The sequence below is a fragment of the Strix uralensis genome, chromosome 6, assembly GCF_047716275.1.
Source record: "Strix uralensis isolate ZFMK-TIS-50842 chromosome 6, bStrUra1, whole genome shotgun sequence".
Classification (NCBI taxonomy): domain Eukaryota; kingdom Metazoa; phylum Chordata; class Aves; order Strigiformes; family Strigidae; genus Strix; species Strix uralensis.
This window is the reverse complement of record NC_133977.1, coordinates 9,986,927-10,003,051: the sequence shown is the minus strand read 5'-3', so window position 1 is coordinate 10,003,051 and position 16,125 is coordinate 9,986,927. Positions and strand designations below refer to the sequence as shown.

General features: G+C 36.9%; 1 protein-coding gene across 4 annotated transcripts in view; it reads right to left on the bottom strand.

Moving 5' to 3' along the window:
• The window catches only part of GULP1 (GULP PTB domain containing engulfment adaptor 1), a 165,435-nt gene that overhangs the window by 91,596 nt on the left and 57,714 nt on the right, over window positions 1-16,125 (bottom strand). For 3 of the 4 annotated variants that reach the window (XM_074872678.1, XM_074872675.1, XM_074872679.1), the window contains exon 2: window positions 13,129-13,242. The exons of the other annotated variant lie outside the window; for it this stretch is intronic. The gene's annotated coding sequence lies outside the window, so the exon portion shown is untranslated. The remainder of the gene's footprint in view (window positions 1-13,128; window positions 13,243-16,125) is intronic. 4 annotated transcript variants of the gene reach the window in all.

Below are 16,125 nucleotides of genomic sequence, written 5' to 3'. Positions count from 1 at the left end.
CTAAAGCATGATAGATCAACAAGTTTAGACTCAAACATTCATCGTTATCACACATAGAATAGTACTGGCTACTTGGGACTGGGAAGATGTGATTCCAGTCCCTGCTGCAGTTAACTTCCATGTGGTTGAAATATGCTGCAAGTCTAACATCATGTTCACAATTTGTTCACCTCTCCATGGAAAAATCCTCAGTGAGGCATCTCCAACATTTGGGCACGAAAGAGTATCTTCTGTCCTTTACAAGCATAGGGTACTTTGTCAATGATGCATAGCAGCTCACTCCCCAGGTAGGCACCATTCTGTGCTGAACCCTCAAAACCAGAGGAGAGAAATAAATACAAGTAATCCTCCTAACGATACGAAGAAAATTCAGACAATTGCTAACAGCAGATTCGGTGACTGATCCCGTAACTGAAGTACTGGATGTAAAAGGAGAGGGATGTGAAAAGTAGGTACCAACACCTGCCATCTTTTCAATTAAAGTAGTTTTTAGGCTTTTCTCTTGGAAACTGAGAGGGGGGAGAGAAAAAAAAAAAAAAAAGAGAAGAAAAAAACCCCAAACTTCAGAAGAACAGTGCTTAAAAACTAGAAATGGACCCTTGCCTGACAGTTTCCTGCTGAATGGCGTAAATGCCTACGTGAGGCATTTGTTTTCCCCTTCTTTCTACGCAGATCTGAGCTACCAACTCTGTTCTATGGCTTTAGGTACACTGACTAGATTCGTAAACACTGAAGCAAAAACCTGACAGTGTCACAGCACTTCAGTCCTTTCAGAAATTTAAGCTTTGCTACCAAGGTTTCAAGCACTCTGTATATGGATTCACAGGGTATCAAATATGACTCCATTTAGACCAGATTTTCAAATGTATTTGTGCAGGTGACAACTGCATGTTAACTGCACTTGACCTATATTCACACACCTTTAACATCTGTCCCTACCAGTCAGCACCAATATCCAGACTTCCTTGGAAAGCACACCTTGCAGGGGCTAACAGCTGTCCTCCTATCTGAAGAGTAAAACTCCATCAGCATGCATATACTCTTTCATGAGATCCTTGCAACGCATGGCCATAGAGACTCTTCTCCCAGTCAGCTATCACCACACACTCTATTTCAAGAGAAGAAACTGCAGGAAAACCACAGAACATAAAATGACTCTCTACTGCACTCATGCACTTGAGAAAACACTGCTTTCAAAAAACAAACCTAGGAGTCAGCTGGTGAAACAGAATCAGAACCATCAGCATAAAACTGTACCCTATATGCAACCGTTACACCAAACTACATGCTAGTCTCTCCTCTTCTCCTTCCCCTAACAACATACACTGATGTTGCCAATTTTATGAATCACACATAACTATGCAGATTACTTAAATTACTTCCAGGACAATCACATACAAATAATACTGGTAGTGGCTAATGAAAATTAAATTACTTGATGTTTTGGATTCATATACAAACACAATTTCACAAACACTCCTTGAATGTGCTTTTCCAAAACACTTTATTGTTGCTATACAATGAAAGAATCAACCATACAAGAGACAGATGAGCATCTCTACTGATATTTAAGTATTTCACAGAAGTTCAACAGCTAGGAATACTGAAAAAGAACAAGCTTGTGTTAAATTACTATCTTTAACAGTCTTGCTCCTACTGCAGTTTTAAATTTGTGTAAAAAAATTGAGCACAAAGGTAATAATTGAGAAATACAGCAACATATGAGAATTTCTGTAATAGGGAATAGTCATTATGTTCCAGTGCTATAAAAATCCTGCTCAAACACACCACATCTTTAGCTACAGTTTTCTGTGCTTTTCCAAAACCCATTCTGTTGTAATGGAAAACTTATGCAAGACGACTCAAGCAAAGCTCATTCTTTGCAAATTGGTTGAATATATATGCACATGCATAGATGTGCACTCTCAACTGGTTCACTGATACCATGCAGACAAAAAGGACTGTTACTGAATTCTTACAAACATCTTTGACTCTGCCATTATAAACAAAATTTTAAGTAGCTGTTGCAGAACAGCAGCATCTACGTCACTTGACAAGAACTGTACTTCTCAAAGAAGGAAATCAGTATCTCACCAATACTGATGTAAACCACATCAGTACATAAAATTTTCTACATATAAAGAAAAAAATACGAAGAAAAGTAGTTCTGGTATGGTTGGTGGGGACAAAGTTTAAAATCAAAATCACTAATTAGAAGTTGCCTTGAAAACTGAAAGCATAAAGCAATATGTGAAATTACTTACATGCCTTGATAAGCTGGAAAGGAACTGAAAAGAAAATATTGTTGCAAGCTGGGAGTAATGGAGACATTAAGTAGTATTTGTGTATAGAAGGTTCCCCATGACTCTGCCAAACCTCTATGCTCCTTTTTCTTCACTGTGTTTATGAATGTGAGCATGCAAGCTCTAATTTGTTTCTTGAACTACCTATATTTAAATCTTTTGGGAATTCCACTGCACAAATGATTGCACAAAATTAATCTCACCTTTCTATTTCATCCAAGAATATGTGTCTCTGCTAACTGGATTTTCCAAAGTATACCCTGCTGGTCACAGCTCAGTGACATTTTTCAAAACAGGTTTAGCTTTGTGTGTTTAACCTTTCAGAAATTATCCTTTATTATAACCGGACTCTGACTTCTTAAAGAAAGCACAAGAACTATTAATACCACCAATGTTTTTAAACTCCATTAAAATCAGAAGCAAGAAGATTAGAGCATAATTACTATAGGAGCCAAACTAAAATATTCTTCTCACTTTGTGGCTCCTTCAAAATGAAAATACTGCCGAAGCTGCTAGTATAATAATTCTTTTCAAGCAGTAAAACCTCAACATGCTGCCCCTGAAACCCAAATAGCTTTAACACTCAGACTGGAGTCTACACCGGTTAGTAGGTATTAACTTTTCAAATGTCATTAGAATCGAGCCAGTACTTGCAGTCTTTTAATTTACACTATATATACACAACCAAACACCAGCACTTAACAAAGCAGCCAAAAGGAAAAATGTGATTTGAAAGCAACCTTAAGTTAAAACAAATTAACCAACCCCTGAATTTCCTTCAAATTCTCTGGAGTTTCATACATCCCCCATGCCCTCTTCCCCAGGGGAAGAAACATAAAGGAGTCAGAACTAATAAGCCAAATTATTCTTTTTTTTTTTTTTTTTCCAAACTAATGCTGGAGATAAAATTGGTATAACAAAGGAAGGTAGTTGCTTATTAATACTGTGGAAGCTGCTTCCTCTCCCATAATGCACTTAGCATTTATGAAATCTTTCAACAAAGGATGTAGAAGCATTCACTGACGTTAGGTAAAGTTTATAAGTACTCCTATGAGATTATTATCATTCTGTCTTGTAGATGAATAAATCAAGACAGAGACACAATACATGGCCTCCCAATGTCACTGGAAGAACTGACAGACGCAGTAAAACTTCCAAACTTCACATTCCTGTTTAAGGATTTCTCTCAACTGAAAATATTTTCTAGCAGTTGTTCAAGACATTAAAATGGAGATATTTTCTTGACAAATTCTTTACAGAAAGCTTAGAGTTCTTCTTTGATTTATAGTTAGCATAACATTACTACAGAACCAGAATATAACTTTTCAAACAGAAGATCTCACTACTATTTCAGTAACTGAAAGCTAAATGGAGGTTTCAAAGTAGAAAGGGAGAAAAGTGGAACTACAAACAGGACAGTACCAACTTCCACTAATTTTATGGACCCATTCCTCATGTTATGACCAATAACACAGCTAGGATCAACAAAAGGGGATGGATGACACCCCTACCTGTTCCTCCTCTGCCCATGGTAATACTGTGAATCACTGAATTTGTACATATTCGAGGCATTCACCATGGATTCCAGTGAAGCTTGACAGTAAGCTCACTCTCCTCACTCTGATTTTGGGATCCTCACAGCAGTAGGTATTCTGTCTTTCAAATGGTCCTAGCTGGCCATCCGAGCTTAATGAATCCTTTTGATATTGACAGCATCTCATATTCCTTGCTGTTGCTCTATGAACATAGGATAGTTCACTTGAGCAAGTTCTTTGCCAAATCATGTGCTTACTTTTCATTTAAGAAATTGAAGAAATTTATATCCAAGGAGTTTCTCCTCCAATGACCTGGAATAAAAGGAGGAGCGATTCACCACCATACCTTGAATTCTGCTCAATTATCTGATTTTGGAAATAATCATACATTTACCATGCAATTTTATTCAGCGATTTGTTGCTTTGGGTTAATTGTGGTTTTGTTACTATTTCATGGCACTAAGGGGATATCTTGTCTTCAAATACTTTGCAACTGTATTATTTAAAATGTTAGCAGTCTTCAGATTTTGCAGGACTAGTCTAATGGAGTGGTACAAATATAGGTCTGCACTGTTGCAGAGCTTCCTGTCAAAAGGATGTTATTTACATTTCAGGGTTTTCTTTTCCCCTTTTTTGGTTAAAGCAAGAGGGAGAAAATGCACGCACAAAACCCAGTAAAACTTTCCTGTGCATCCTCCCTAGGTGGCTTTGCATGAGACACACATTTGTGCCCTGAATTGTCATCCACATATCACCTTCAACTCTATCCTACAACTCACATTAAAAAGAGTTAGGTTTTTTCGGTTTGTTTTTTGTTTTTCCAGTTTTGGGTTGTTTTGTTTTTGTTTTTTTAGACACCTGCATTCTGGCACTTTTTCCAAGTTCTCCAGCACTGAAGAGATTCATTCACGTGAAACCAAACCTTTGCTTAGCTCTGGGTGATGAACCACTTCACTTGTAACATTTACTTCTATTGATTTGCCTGATTTGTAAATACTCCATTACAATATGTTGACCAAAATTATATAAATTGATGTTTTGCTGCATTAGATCAGCATTTTTCATTCCAAAGTCAAAATTATTTTTTTTTTACCCATACAAAGAATCATTCTTTGATACCTCTTTTTACTTATCCGTATTGTACCAGTTTGAAATTGGTACTTTTTCCGCACTCAGTCAGTACCAAATTGTATAGAACTTCATCAGTGATGAATGGAATGCTAGCAGACACTGCTTTTTCCCCCCTGTTGAAAAAGTTAATTTTGAGAACTATCTTTATTCAGTAGGCTGCTAGCCATCAGAGATCTGTCAATCTTCCTCTTCAGCAAGTTAGTATGCTGCATTTCTGCTGTTGAAAAGATACCTACCCAGTGGCATCAAAATTTGAGCACAAAATATCATTGTAAAGGCCAAGAACATAGTTCAAATTCTCTGTGATATCCACCACTAAACTCTATGCTAGATTTTAGTGCAGTCCAAGATGTATAACAATACAATCTTGTGATATTTCCAAGTACAAAGTCAGTTTTATCATGTTATCAATTGGGGCTAATTTTAGAGCAGCAAGGTCTACAACTCTTCAAATGAAAGAATTAAAGAAAAATAAACTTGCCTTCAAATTTGTAACAAATTGCCACTTTCACTCAAAGTTAAAATACTGTGCTTTATCTTGCACTTGTCATGAAGCCTTATCTGTGCAATTAACACAGCTTATCTGATTAACAGAAATTCACTAAACTTCAGTAAATCATTTCTCTAAGCTTAGTGGCAATTGAGTTACTAGGAAATCACCTGGCTTAATTATGTTGTTCTTAAATACCCATGTAGCTGTCACTATCATAGTATTTGACACTTTTTTTAATCACACAATAAGGGCTTGCAACTTCATAGGTCAGAGCTGCATTCTATAGATGGAAGAGCAGAAACATAGAGGCTGATGTTCAGGACAACATACTTCTCTCACCACTGAGCAGTAAAGGACAGAACCCACTGGAGAGACCATATTTAAAAGCATATAGAAAAAACACACAGAATCAGGTGGTGGGAACCAAACACCTGGAAACATGCCCTGTATTTTGAGAGAACACCCACAAAGTAAAACAATCAGAGGTGTATAATAATATTCAGATGCAAGTTTTAATTTTGAACAACTCAGTGGAGGGGGGAATAAACCAAGAGTCTTGAGACTGGCAGTTTTAGATGAACACTGTTGTTCAGGAATCTGTTGAAACATTGTGTGAATGACAATTCACAAAATATACAGTGCCTTAGTGATAAAAAAATTGCAAAGCACTGAGCCATGTCATTTATTCAAAGGTAAGAGAGTACTCTTCATAGATCATCATAACACAGCACCCACCCCTTAGGGCTGTCACCTCAGCCCCAGGCTGCTGCCAAAGGCAGAGGGGCAGTCAAGCATATATGCTTTTTAAGAGTCTTACATATTAATGTCCCAGTATGGCAGAGTAAATACATGATAATGGTCATGCCTGAGAGTTACTTTCAGGGCCATAAGTCTGCAAAAAGGATTAAATTCATCCAGGAAAATAAAACATTCTTGAAGAGGAAAGAATGAAGGCAGCATGTAGAAGAGGACCTGTGAGAGAATCCCTACTTAACACCACACAACCACGAACCCCAGATCAGCATTAAAAAATTAATTTAAAATATGGTAAATTAATCTTCATGTTTCTGATTTTTTGAAGTTTCTTTAAAAATGCTTTCATTTTAGGTGCTATGAACTTCACAGGACTTCAAATTTATTTTTTTTTAAATGCCCTGGTGTTAAAAACAGTAATACAGAGGGCCTTTATTTTCTGTTATTCTTGCATCACTGAAACATGACCTATTTGGCTTTCCAGGTCTGTTGTTTTGGGGTTTTTTTTAAATAACCAAAATCTAAATGTTCCTGTCAAAGTAGATTCTGGTTTAAATCTAGCAAGATTCAATTACATTTATTCAGAAATCTTCTTTGTTTGGATTTTGTTCTCTCCCTCTCAAATTCCAGTCACTTAAAAAATGCAAAAATGAGGTGTTTTAAATAGTATACATGTCTAGTGAGCCAATTAGGCAAGTTTTTATTAACAGCTAGATCACGTATGGAGTTTTTGAGCTGTCAAGGTAGAGACTTATATAAAACCCCTCAAAATGTTATGAACAAGGATATCATTTACAGTCTAGACAATATTTAGGCAAAGCAACAGATCTTCACTTGCATTGTTTTTCAAACATTTGAAAGCCTAGTTGGTCTTTCTATTTCCATTCCAGGAGTAAGTGAAAGTGTCCCAATTACAAAAAAGTTAATAAAATCACGAAATAGGGTTACAGAACTGTGGAAACATCACTTCTAATACACGTAGGACTTTGAATACACTTTAGATAGCTCCAGTCTTCCCACTTCTGTGGTACAACACAGTTCAAGGCAAGGATGAAAAGGAAGAAGCAACTTATTACAAGAAGGAAGTAATCCAAATGGGAGAAGGAGGCGGCGGCACTTTATTACTTTTATATTTATGTTATTATTAACCTTTTTAAATTTAGTTATGGTACCTCTGTCTAAAAAACGCCATAATCAGCCTTGTAACTTAGATTAACATAACAAGTTGGTAAATGTTCCAGTTCTGGAACCAAATTACAGGCAGTGATTTATAAATATAAAACCAAATATATAAACAATGAGAAAATAAAATGAAACTGAATTACAATACAGTATCTTGATTCTTAGCAAGAATATTACATGTTTTCATGCTAAATCCATAACCATTGAGACATGAAATGTGATTCTTTCCCCAACTCAAAAGCATTGAAAAAAATACTATAGTTATCTTTTAACTTCAGGAGAACATAAAAAATACAAACCTCTTCATACTTGTTAGGAATGTTAACTTTAGGGACAGAGTTCTTAAAAATAAAGTAATTGATAAATGAAAGTAAGAATTAGCAACAGATTGCATTTGCAAGTTTAGAACAAGGTTTTTTTTAATTTCACATATCATGTAACAGGTGCCAGATTTAAAAAAAAAAAAAGTTACCTAATAAATAAATATCTGCTATGCAAAGCCACTGAGCTGCTTACCACAGATGGATTGACTGGTTTTTGATTTAATGCTTTACCACAACTCAGAAGTATGAAAAGAACAGACTTACATTTAAAAACAGGATTGAGAGTTAGATAAAGGAGGGCTGTGTAACTTCTCTGTCTACATCTCTACTATAAAGAATAAAATATACTATAGAGTTGTCTCACAAAACCGTATGAGTTGAGCTCTGACACTTCGATTCATCTGTTTACTCATAGTGAAAGGTATACCTCTATAAATAGTGATAGCCATTATGTATTACTAGTAAGGCCGGATGTCGTATTTTTTGTAGCTAAGTAAAGAAACGAAGAAAGTTTTGAGGAGGAAAATCAACAGCAGAACATCATGAACCCAACTAAGCATTTAGATAGCAAACAGGCACACTACAGACTCGGGCATTTCTTCCAAACACAGTTCAAGCAATATTTGTGGTTTGGGAGGGCAACTGGGAAGAGTCACAAAGCAAGAACAAAATCTGTTAAATTTTTGTTTGTTTGCTTTTTTTAAACACAGATTACATGTATTCAGGCTGTTGACAGCTTTTTTGGAAACCACTTAAGACACACTTATCTCCACCTGTCATGCTGGACAGTCACTGGGGTGGGAAACCCATTTCATTCCTTGGGTCATGCATAAAGTCAACCAGCCTATTCTGTTAGATTACAGCTAAGTGTAAAGACTGGAGCACTGATGCAGCAGGACATCCAAGAACTTCATCAGCTGCATCGAGCAGGTTCTCTGGCTACTGACACTTCTGAATGACAGCAGATCATGGTACTGATGAATCCCCTTCTTCTATAGGCGAGTCCTCAGTTCTTATGGTTATTTAACTTAACAGGGATAAGGCAGCTAGAATTGCATGTCTCAAACACACCTTAAACTAAAGGGTAATTAGAGTTTGACCTTACACATTATGCCAAAAGGCACTGCAATGCACCCATTTATTTTAATAACACTGCAAAAAGTTTGAAATAAAAATGTTTTAAAATGATATAGCTGGTTGACTTTCAGAGATGCTAAAGCCTAAGGCTGAACTAAAAATAAAAATAATGCAACCTAGAAGCAGGTTAAAAAAAAAGGATAAGTGCCTATAAAGAACAATTTAATTAGAAATGTGACAGAATCTTCACCACCTGCAAACTTTCAAAAGTTTAATGGCCCTCTAAAAAGGAGTGACTCTCTCCCAAATGGCAGGATGCCTGTAATACAGGTGACTGTAAGAAGCTCAAGGTAATACCTTGAAACAGGCCTGGAAGAAATGTTGCATTTTGAATCATCTGGCTGCAGCCTTGGCTGGCTCCTCGCCAGTATCACAGACAATAAAGAGAACTAAGAAAAAGCAGTGATAAAACCAGTCTAGCTGTTTGGAAGGGGAAGCAGAGATCCAGTGGCAGACAGACAGGAGGTACGGTGGCAGCTTGGCAGAAATAGCAAAGGAGAGAAATGAAGCTTTAAATAAGCAGATCATGGTCAACGATACCTAGCTCACAGATCTTTACTGGTACACTGAAACTTTTTCTGTCCCCTAAAAACAGGATCCACTTCTGAATCAATAAAATGCGCACACACACAGAAAGAACAAACCAACCCAATCAGGCACACACCTTGCAATTAAGACTAGATTTCACTGCTTTTCTTGTAGGCTTAAAGATCTATAGGAAGAATTTTCAAAATTCAGACTGTGGACGTAACAACTCCGCCCTCGTATTTGAACATCATCTTAGTATATTTTGCCACACTCAGAACACCATACAAATACACTATATAAATACAAAAATGGTTTTGGTTTAAGGTAAAAACTCTTTTTAATGTATATATTTATTAGCTATACATGGTTAATATTACTTACTAAAACATACATATCCTAACCAGGTCCCATCAATTTAGTTATCACCCTATGAGATAATGTTTCGTACAGTTTTTACTTAATCATATTGAAGTATAGCTACTTAAAAAACAATCTAGACAGTAGCTTCTGTTTCTTTTAGAAACTTTGCTAATGCACTTTAACTATTCACCATCTGTGTCACTGAAAACCACTTCACAGAAACATAGCCATTCAAACATATTTAGCTCTGATGTTACTCTATCATTAGTCACAAAATTAGTTTCATATATGATTACACACACTCTTGGAGCTGTTGTGCTCCTCACTGCCTTCTGTCCCCAAACACTCCCATTTATGCTTCCCTTCTGCACTGGCACCAGCGGTTCTGCACAGCCAACTTTGTCAGGGAACCGGGCAGGGGAGGGAAAAAAAACAAAACAAAACAAAACAACACAAACCCATCTGTTGAAGTTTTCTTTGTTTCTTACAAAAATGGTTTTAAGTAACTGAACACAGCTCTGCATTAAACTTACAAGAAATGTGAAACATCAGTAAACACAAAAGTCAGAGTTCATTAGCTTGCTCTAACCACATGAAGACATTTTTATTATGCTCATTTATTTGAATAGGCCATTAAAATATAAACCCAAATACAGAGTCTGGGCAAACAAATATTATGGCACCTTTGATGAAACAAAGCTTTCCCAATGAAATGTTATATGGCAATTCTGCATTAAGTGCAACTGCCTTCTTAATCTTGAGTTTTTAACTTCACATACCTATTGAAAAAAAGAACACAAGGGGCATTACATGTCCCACTGGCCCCTCCTGCAGGTCTCTAAAGAGTACTTAACAGAAACACTAACTTCCGCTATCACATTGTTGGACTTCAAAGTATCTCAAATTACACTTCAGGGTATTAGGCCAACTGCTGTTTAAATTATGTGTAAATTAGCTGAGTCATGACCCTCTACTGGAAAAATCTGCCTTACAGATCATGTCCTTAGGGAGTCAAATGCTATAATGACAACTTCCCACTGAGCTAATCAAGAATCAGAAAATTAAGTTAAAATTAACTAAAGCAGAGGCACTGAGAAGAAGATCAATAGTGCTATCCAGCTGAACCAGGTCATGCATGCTAGAACCTCCTACCATTTACTACCGCAGTACATCACTGCTACAGTAAAAATGAATTCTAACCCTCTGCAAAATAACAAAGGGAAGTTGAAACACTTCTTTTAACTTCACTACAGTGAAATTAGAACATGTTCACCATTTTGGAGTTTTTAGATCCTATCACTGGTCAACATCTGATTTTGAAAGTGTCAGTGATTCATTTGGTCCCTAAGATCTCTCTGTGTGTCTATGCATTTTCCATGTAATTTTTGCTGTAACTTTGCAACACTACACTCTCCGTAAGTGATGGACGCTAAAACTACATACACCTTTAAAAGCCCAAGGGTTCAATGTTCTTAAAATAAAGGACTTGGCACATAAAACCAGCTTTGTCTTTAAATTCTAGAATTCCAAATACTACATAAGCCTGCTGCAAATCAGCAAAAGAATTTGTATCTAAGCATCTTAAATAAATCTGTTTTAAGTTTATATCTACAAAATGATTCTGTGTTTTAGACTGGCAATGAGTGCTACCAACAATATTTTTTGCCAGTGGGTCTGGCTTTACCCCACCCTGTGGAAGGAGAGACCCATTAGGTAGTCTTTTTCAAGTGCAGAGATAAAAGGAGAATCCAGTACATAGGAGAGACTTTCAGTGGCTGTTGTCAGAAAGAATCTGTCTCCTCCCATTTGTTCCCAGGCTACAAGATCCTTTTGCAACTGGCAAGCTTTGATTTTTTTTGTTTTTAATTATTTCTCTCCACCTCCCCCCCCCACCTTTTTTTTTGTCTCAGTTCCCATATATCCCATCAGAAAGATCTTTCAACAAGGAACTCTCGCTTAAGTAGTGAAAGAGTCTAAGGAAGAAACCTAAGGACTTGTATACCCGTTGTTTTATTTTAGAAAGAAAGTAATGAATGACAGCCTTTCATCCTAACCATCCAGGAAATGAGAACCATAGGACCTGTCTGAAGCAGAATTGGGAAGTAACAGTATGAAGTCATAAACACACACACTGACTTCCTGAAAATCAGGAGTAACTCAAGTCATCCTTGGTCATCGTACAAGATAATGCTGTAGCAATAATTCAAAATCCAAGGAACTTTTACTTGAAACATAGTATGCGCATACCACCTATGCTGGGAGACATCAATATACACACAGGAGATCAGAAGGGAACTGCACACTAGTGATCTGTTTTTGAGAAGTAATGAAATCATGCGAGTACTTTGAAGAGGCTGTAATATCATTGCAATAGCCATCTTGATGCCAGATTAAAGATAACCTTTGGGAAAGCCAGCAGCATCAACAGACTGACTCAGCCTAATCTGACTTCAGCTCTACACTTTCTCAGAGGTACTTCTACAGATTTGGGGATTTATAATCAAATGAAGAGGTATTCACTTGCTCTAAAGCACACTGCTGCAACTGGAATAAGCAAGCCAAGAGAAAGTTTTTGTTAACCACTAGGCTGCTAAACAAATACTTTCACTTATCCTCACCTCAGAACAATAAAAATTGTTACATAGTTTTAGCTTATCTTTCTTTCACTGAGCTAAACATTCCGTTTTCCAGAAGTTCCTAGTTCCCTACCCACACTTAGAAAACATTTAAATTATTTAATGTTTTTGACAAGTATATCACAACCACTTCCATAAACTCTTATCCATAACATTGCAAGTCCCCAAATATTTCCTTTTTTCCAATAATTCAATGGAAACTCACAGCTGCTGCCTCTCCTTTATCCAGACAAGCCTTTCTCTCTAGACTAAAGAGTAGAGAAGCAAAGAGACTGCAGCTTCAGTGGACTGCAGCAGTGTTATCAATCTAAGCACTGAGTTATCACTTCTGGAGAAGGGAGGGGAATAAAAAAAAGGGGGAAGAAAAAAGAGGGGAAAAGCCAATTTGTAATAGTCATGCCAACAAGCATTATTCTCTCACTCATCAAAAGGGTTACTGAAACACAATTACTTAGACTGTGAGAGCTTTGGGTCAACAACTTGGTCCTGCCATATGCCCAGCAGCTGACTTCATGTCAAGTGTACTGTTTAATAGGGCAAATGGACAGAAGCACCTCTCTAACCCCCAAAACCTATAAACTTAGTCTTTTGGCTTTGTTACAAGCACTTTAAATGGAAAACAAACAAACAAAAAAAATCTAACTTGAATCATTCACTCCAGTGGACTCTACTCAAACAAAAAAAATTCAAATATTTGCATAATCATTTTCTGTAAAGCAGTTCATAGCAACAATTAAAACAGCTTACCCTTCTGCATTCAAATTTCTTGCCAAGGTACAGCGCAGACACTAATTCTCATGTGGAATAGATCACTCATTTATCAACATTTTTGAGCCTTTGATACTGCTGCTTTACAGTGTACTAGAATAAAAAGAAACAATGACAGATATTAGTTTGAACTAGTGTATTATCAAAGCACAGAAATTATTTTCTCATTTTAAGCAGCAATGCAAACAGCTTAATGGAAATGTATTTCACACATTTTAATAAAATGCTGGGAGCAACAGAACTGTATTTTCAAATAGAAATTCTGATTCAAATATGTTCCTATAATTTCCTTATGCACAACTGCCCTACACCAAATAGGGCAAAAATAACCATTTAACAGACAGAAAAGTAGCTTAACCATTTATTAATTTAATGCCACTAAATATGAGATGCGCAAGGCATGCAGCATTAGACCAAAGTCCTGTTCCTTTAAAGAAAAATTGATTGGTAGTCCCATAATAAAATTTAAAAAAAAAAAAAAAAACCACCACACTTCCACAGATGCTAGGAAATGAGGGTAGAAATGGTAACACAACTTGTTTCAACATAAGGCAGTTCAATCCACTTTCCTGCAGAACCAGGAGCCAAAGAAGTCTGCTGCTCTGTTTCTGGTTTTACCAGAGAGCAGCATGTCACCTGGGCCCTCCTGAGTAACCACCCTGGCCTTCACTCCTTGATGTTCACCATTTTGAGGTATTTAGAGGACTTTAAAATACTCTTACCTGAACATACTCTTTACTGAACATTTGGATAAGCCACACAAATTTAAATATTGATATTTTTGATAACTGCCTCTGAGGTGTTTAGTTATACTATTTCCTTCAATCCTCCTTGATCTGTTAACTTTCAGGTATCAAAATATCAAAACCTAGAATTTTACCTGATCAGCAAGGGAATATTACCACTCTTATCCATGAAATGAATAAATGACTCTACATCTTCTACGCATTCACTGGTTTATCCTTGCTGCCTTAGTGTAAAAACTAATCTTTGTGAGGAATATCAATTTATGCTATTTCTTTTCCTTTATTTCTTGTTTCTCTACTTCATTCTTCTTTCCCTGACATGGTTGCTTTTTCCCCCCCCTCCACTTTAAGAAAAAAAAAACAAACTCATTATATTATGCAGGCCTTCCCCACCTTGTATCATTTCCTCTATTAATTATCAGGTTTTTTAATTAGTTCTCTAGCACCTTAGTTGACAACTCCCTCTGATTTGATTACGTTTTTTTTGTTTTTTTTTTTTACAGTCAGTTGTTATCAAGAACCACAAAGCTCTTGCATTCAAGGATTTTAAAATAATTTTTCAATTACAAATTGGAAAAGCACAAATGTCAAAAGCTTTTCAGCTACAATACAGAGCCCACCAAAAAGTAATTACAGCCTGATATTTACTCCACTACAACGAATAAATAGGTGATACAATTTATAAGTATTTCATTCCTTATCAAACATCTAATTCTTACCACTAGATCACTCTTATGTCTTCATAGAAATGCAAGAAGAAACAGTAATAAAACAGAACAGAACCATCTAGGTTGGAAAGGACCTTGAAGATCATCCAGTCCAACCGTTAACCTAGCACTGACAGTTCCCAACTCCACCATATCCCTCAGCACTATGTCAACCTGACTCTTAAACACTTCCAGGGATGGGGACTCCACCACCTCCCTGGGCAGCCCATTCCAACGTCTAACAACCCGTTCTGTAAAGAAATATTTCCTAATATCCAGTCTAAACCTTCCCTGGAGCAACTTGAGGCCATTACCTCTTGTTCTTTTGCTTATTACTTGGTTAAAGAGACTCATCCCCAGCTCTCTGCAACCTCCTTTCAGGTAGTTGTAGAGGGCGATGAGGTCTCCCCTCAGCCTCCTCTTCTCCAGACTAAACAACCCCAGTTCCCTCAGCCGCTCCTCGTACGACATGTGCTCCAGACCCTTCACCAGCTTCGTTGCCCTTCTCTGGACACGCTCGAGTCATTCAATGTCCTTTTTGTAGTGAGGGGCCCAAAACTGAACACAGTCATCGAGGTGCGGCCTCACCAGTGCCGAGTACAGGGGTAAGATCCCTTCCCTTTCCCTGCTGGCCACGCTATTGCTGATACAAGCCAGGATACCATTGGCCTTCTTGGCCACCTGGGCACACTGCTGGGCACAAAGAAAACAACCTTGATACTGAGTGATTGTCTGAACTATTCTTTTTGGTTTTGTCATCTCTAAGACTTTATACCATCACACATGCAGTTGATATTTATGAAAGTGAAATTCTGAAGTTTTCACTGTCATCTCAATTCAGTAAGAAAGTTAAGCTCATACTGAACTTTAATCTCTAAGTGTCTCTACTGAAAGCTAGCCGCATAATCAAATACTACTCAAATCTAGACCTAGATTCTTACCCTCAAGTTTATTTTCGGTAAAGGCACTTTTTGGTGAATTTGTTTTCTTAGTCAAGAAGCAGAAGAGCATTGGAGGCAAAAAGGCTTCAGGATCTTGCACCAGGTGCTTACTTAATTCTATTTATGCTACTAGGGACTAAAGTCAGACCTACCAAACAAAACTTATTATCTTTGAATACTAATATTCCAAGTAATTTCATCTAGCAAGTTGCTGATAGTCTCAGTTATCTATGTACTTTAAAATAATTACCAGTGGTTCAGCAAGTTCATTAACTGAATCCTTTAATACTCAATAGGGTATGTCCTTCAGACATGCCGATTTGTACTGTTGTGTACACCATGCATTCATTACTGGCTTTCTATCAAGTTAATAGAAAAACTCTACAACCTTCTCCCTCAATTTTCCTAGTTAAGGAAATTAGGAAAAACTCCCTAGTTTTTTCTCTAGTTAAGAAACAACTGGTAAGTCATCTAAAAAGCTATCCTTGACAAAAAAGCTTGAAAAGAAAATCTGAAAAGGAAACTTGTTTGCTAGTTTGCCTCTCTTTCTACAGTTCTGAAATTCTACGTTTTTATAATTCC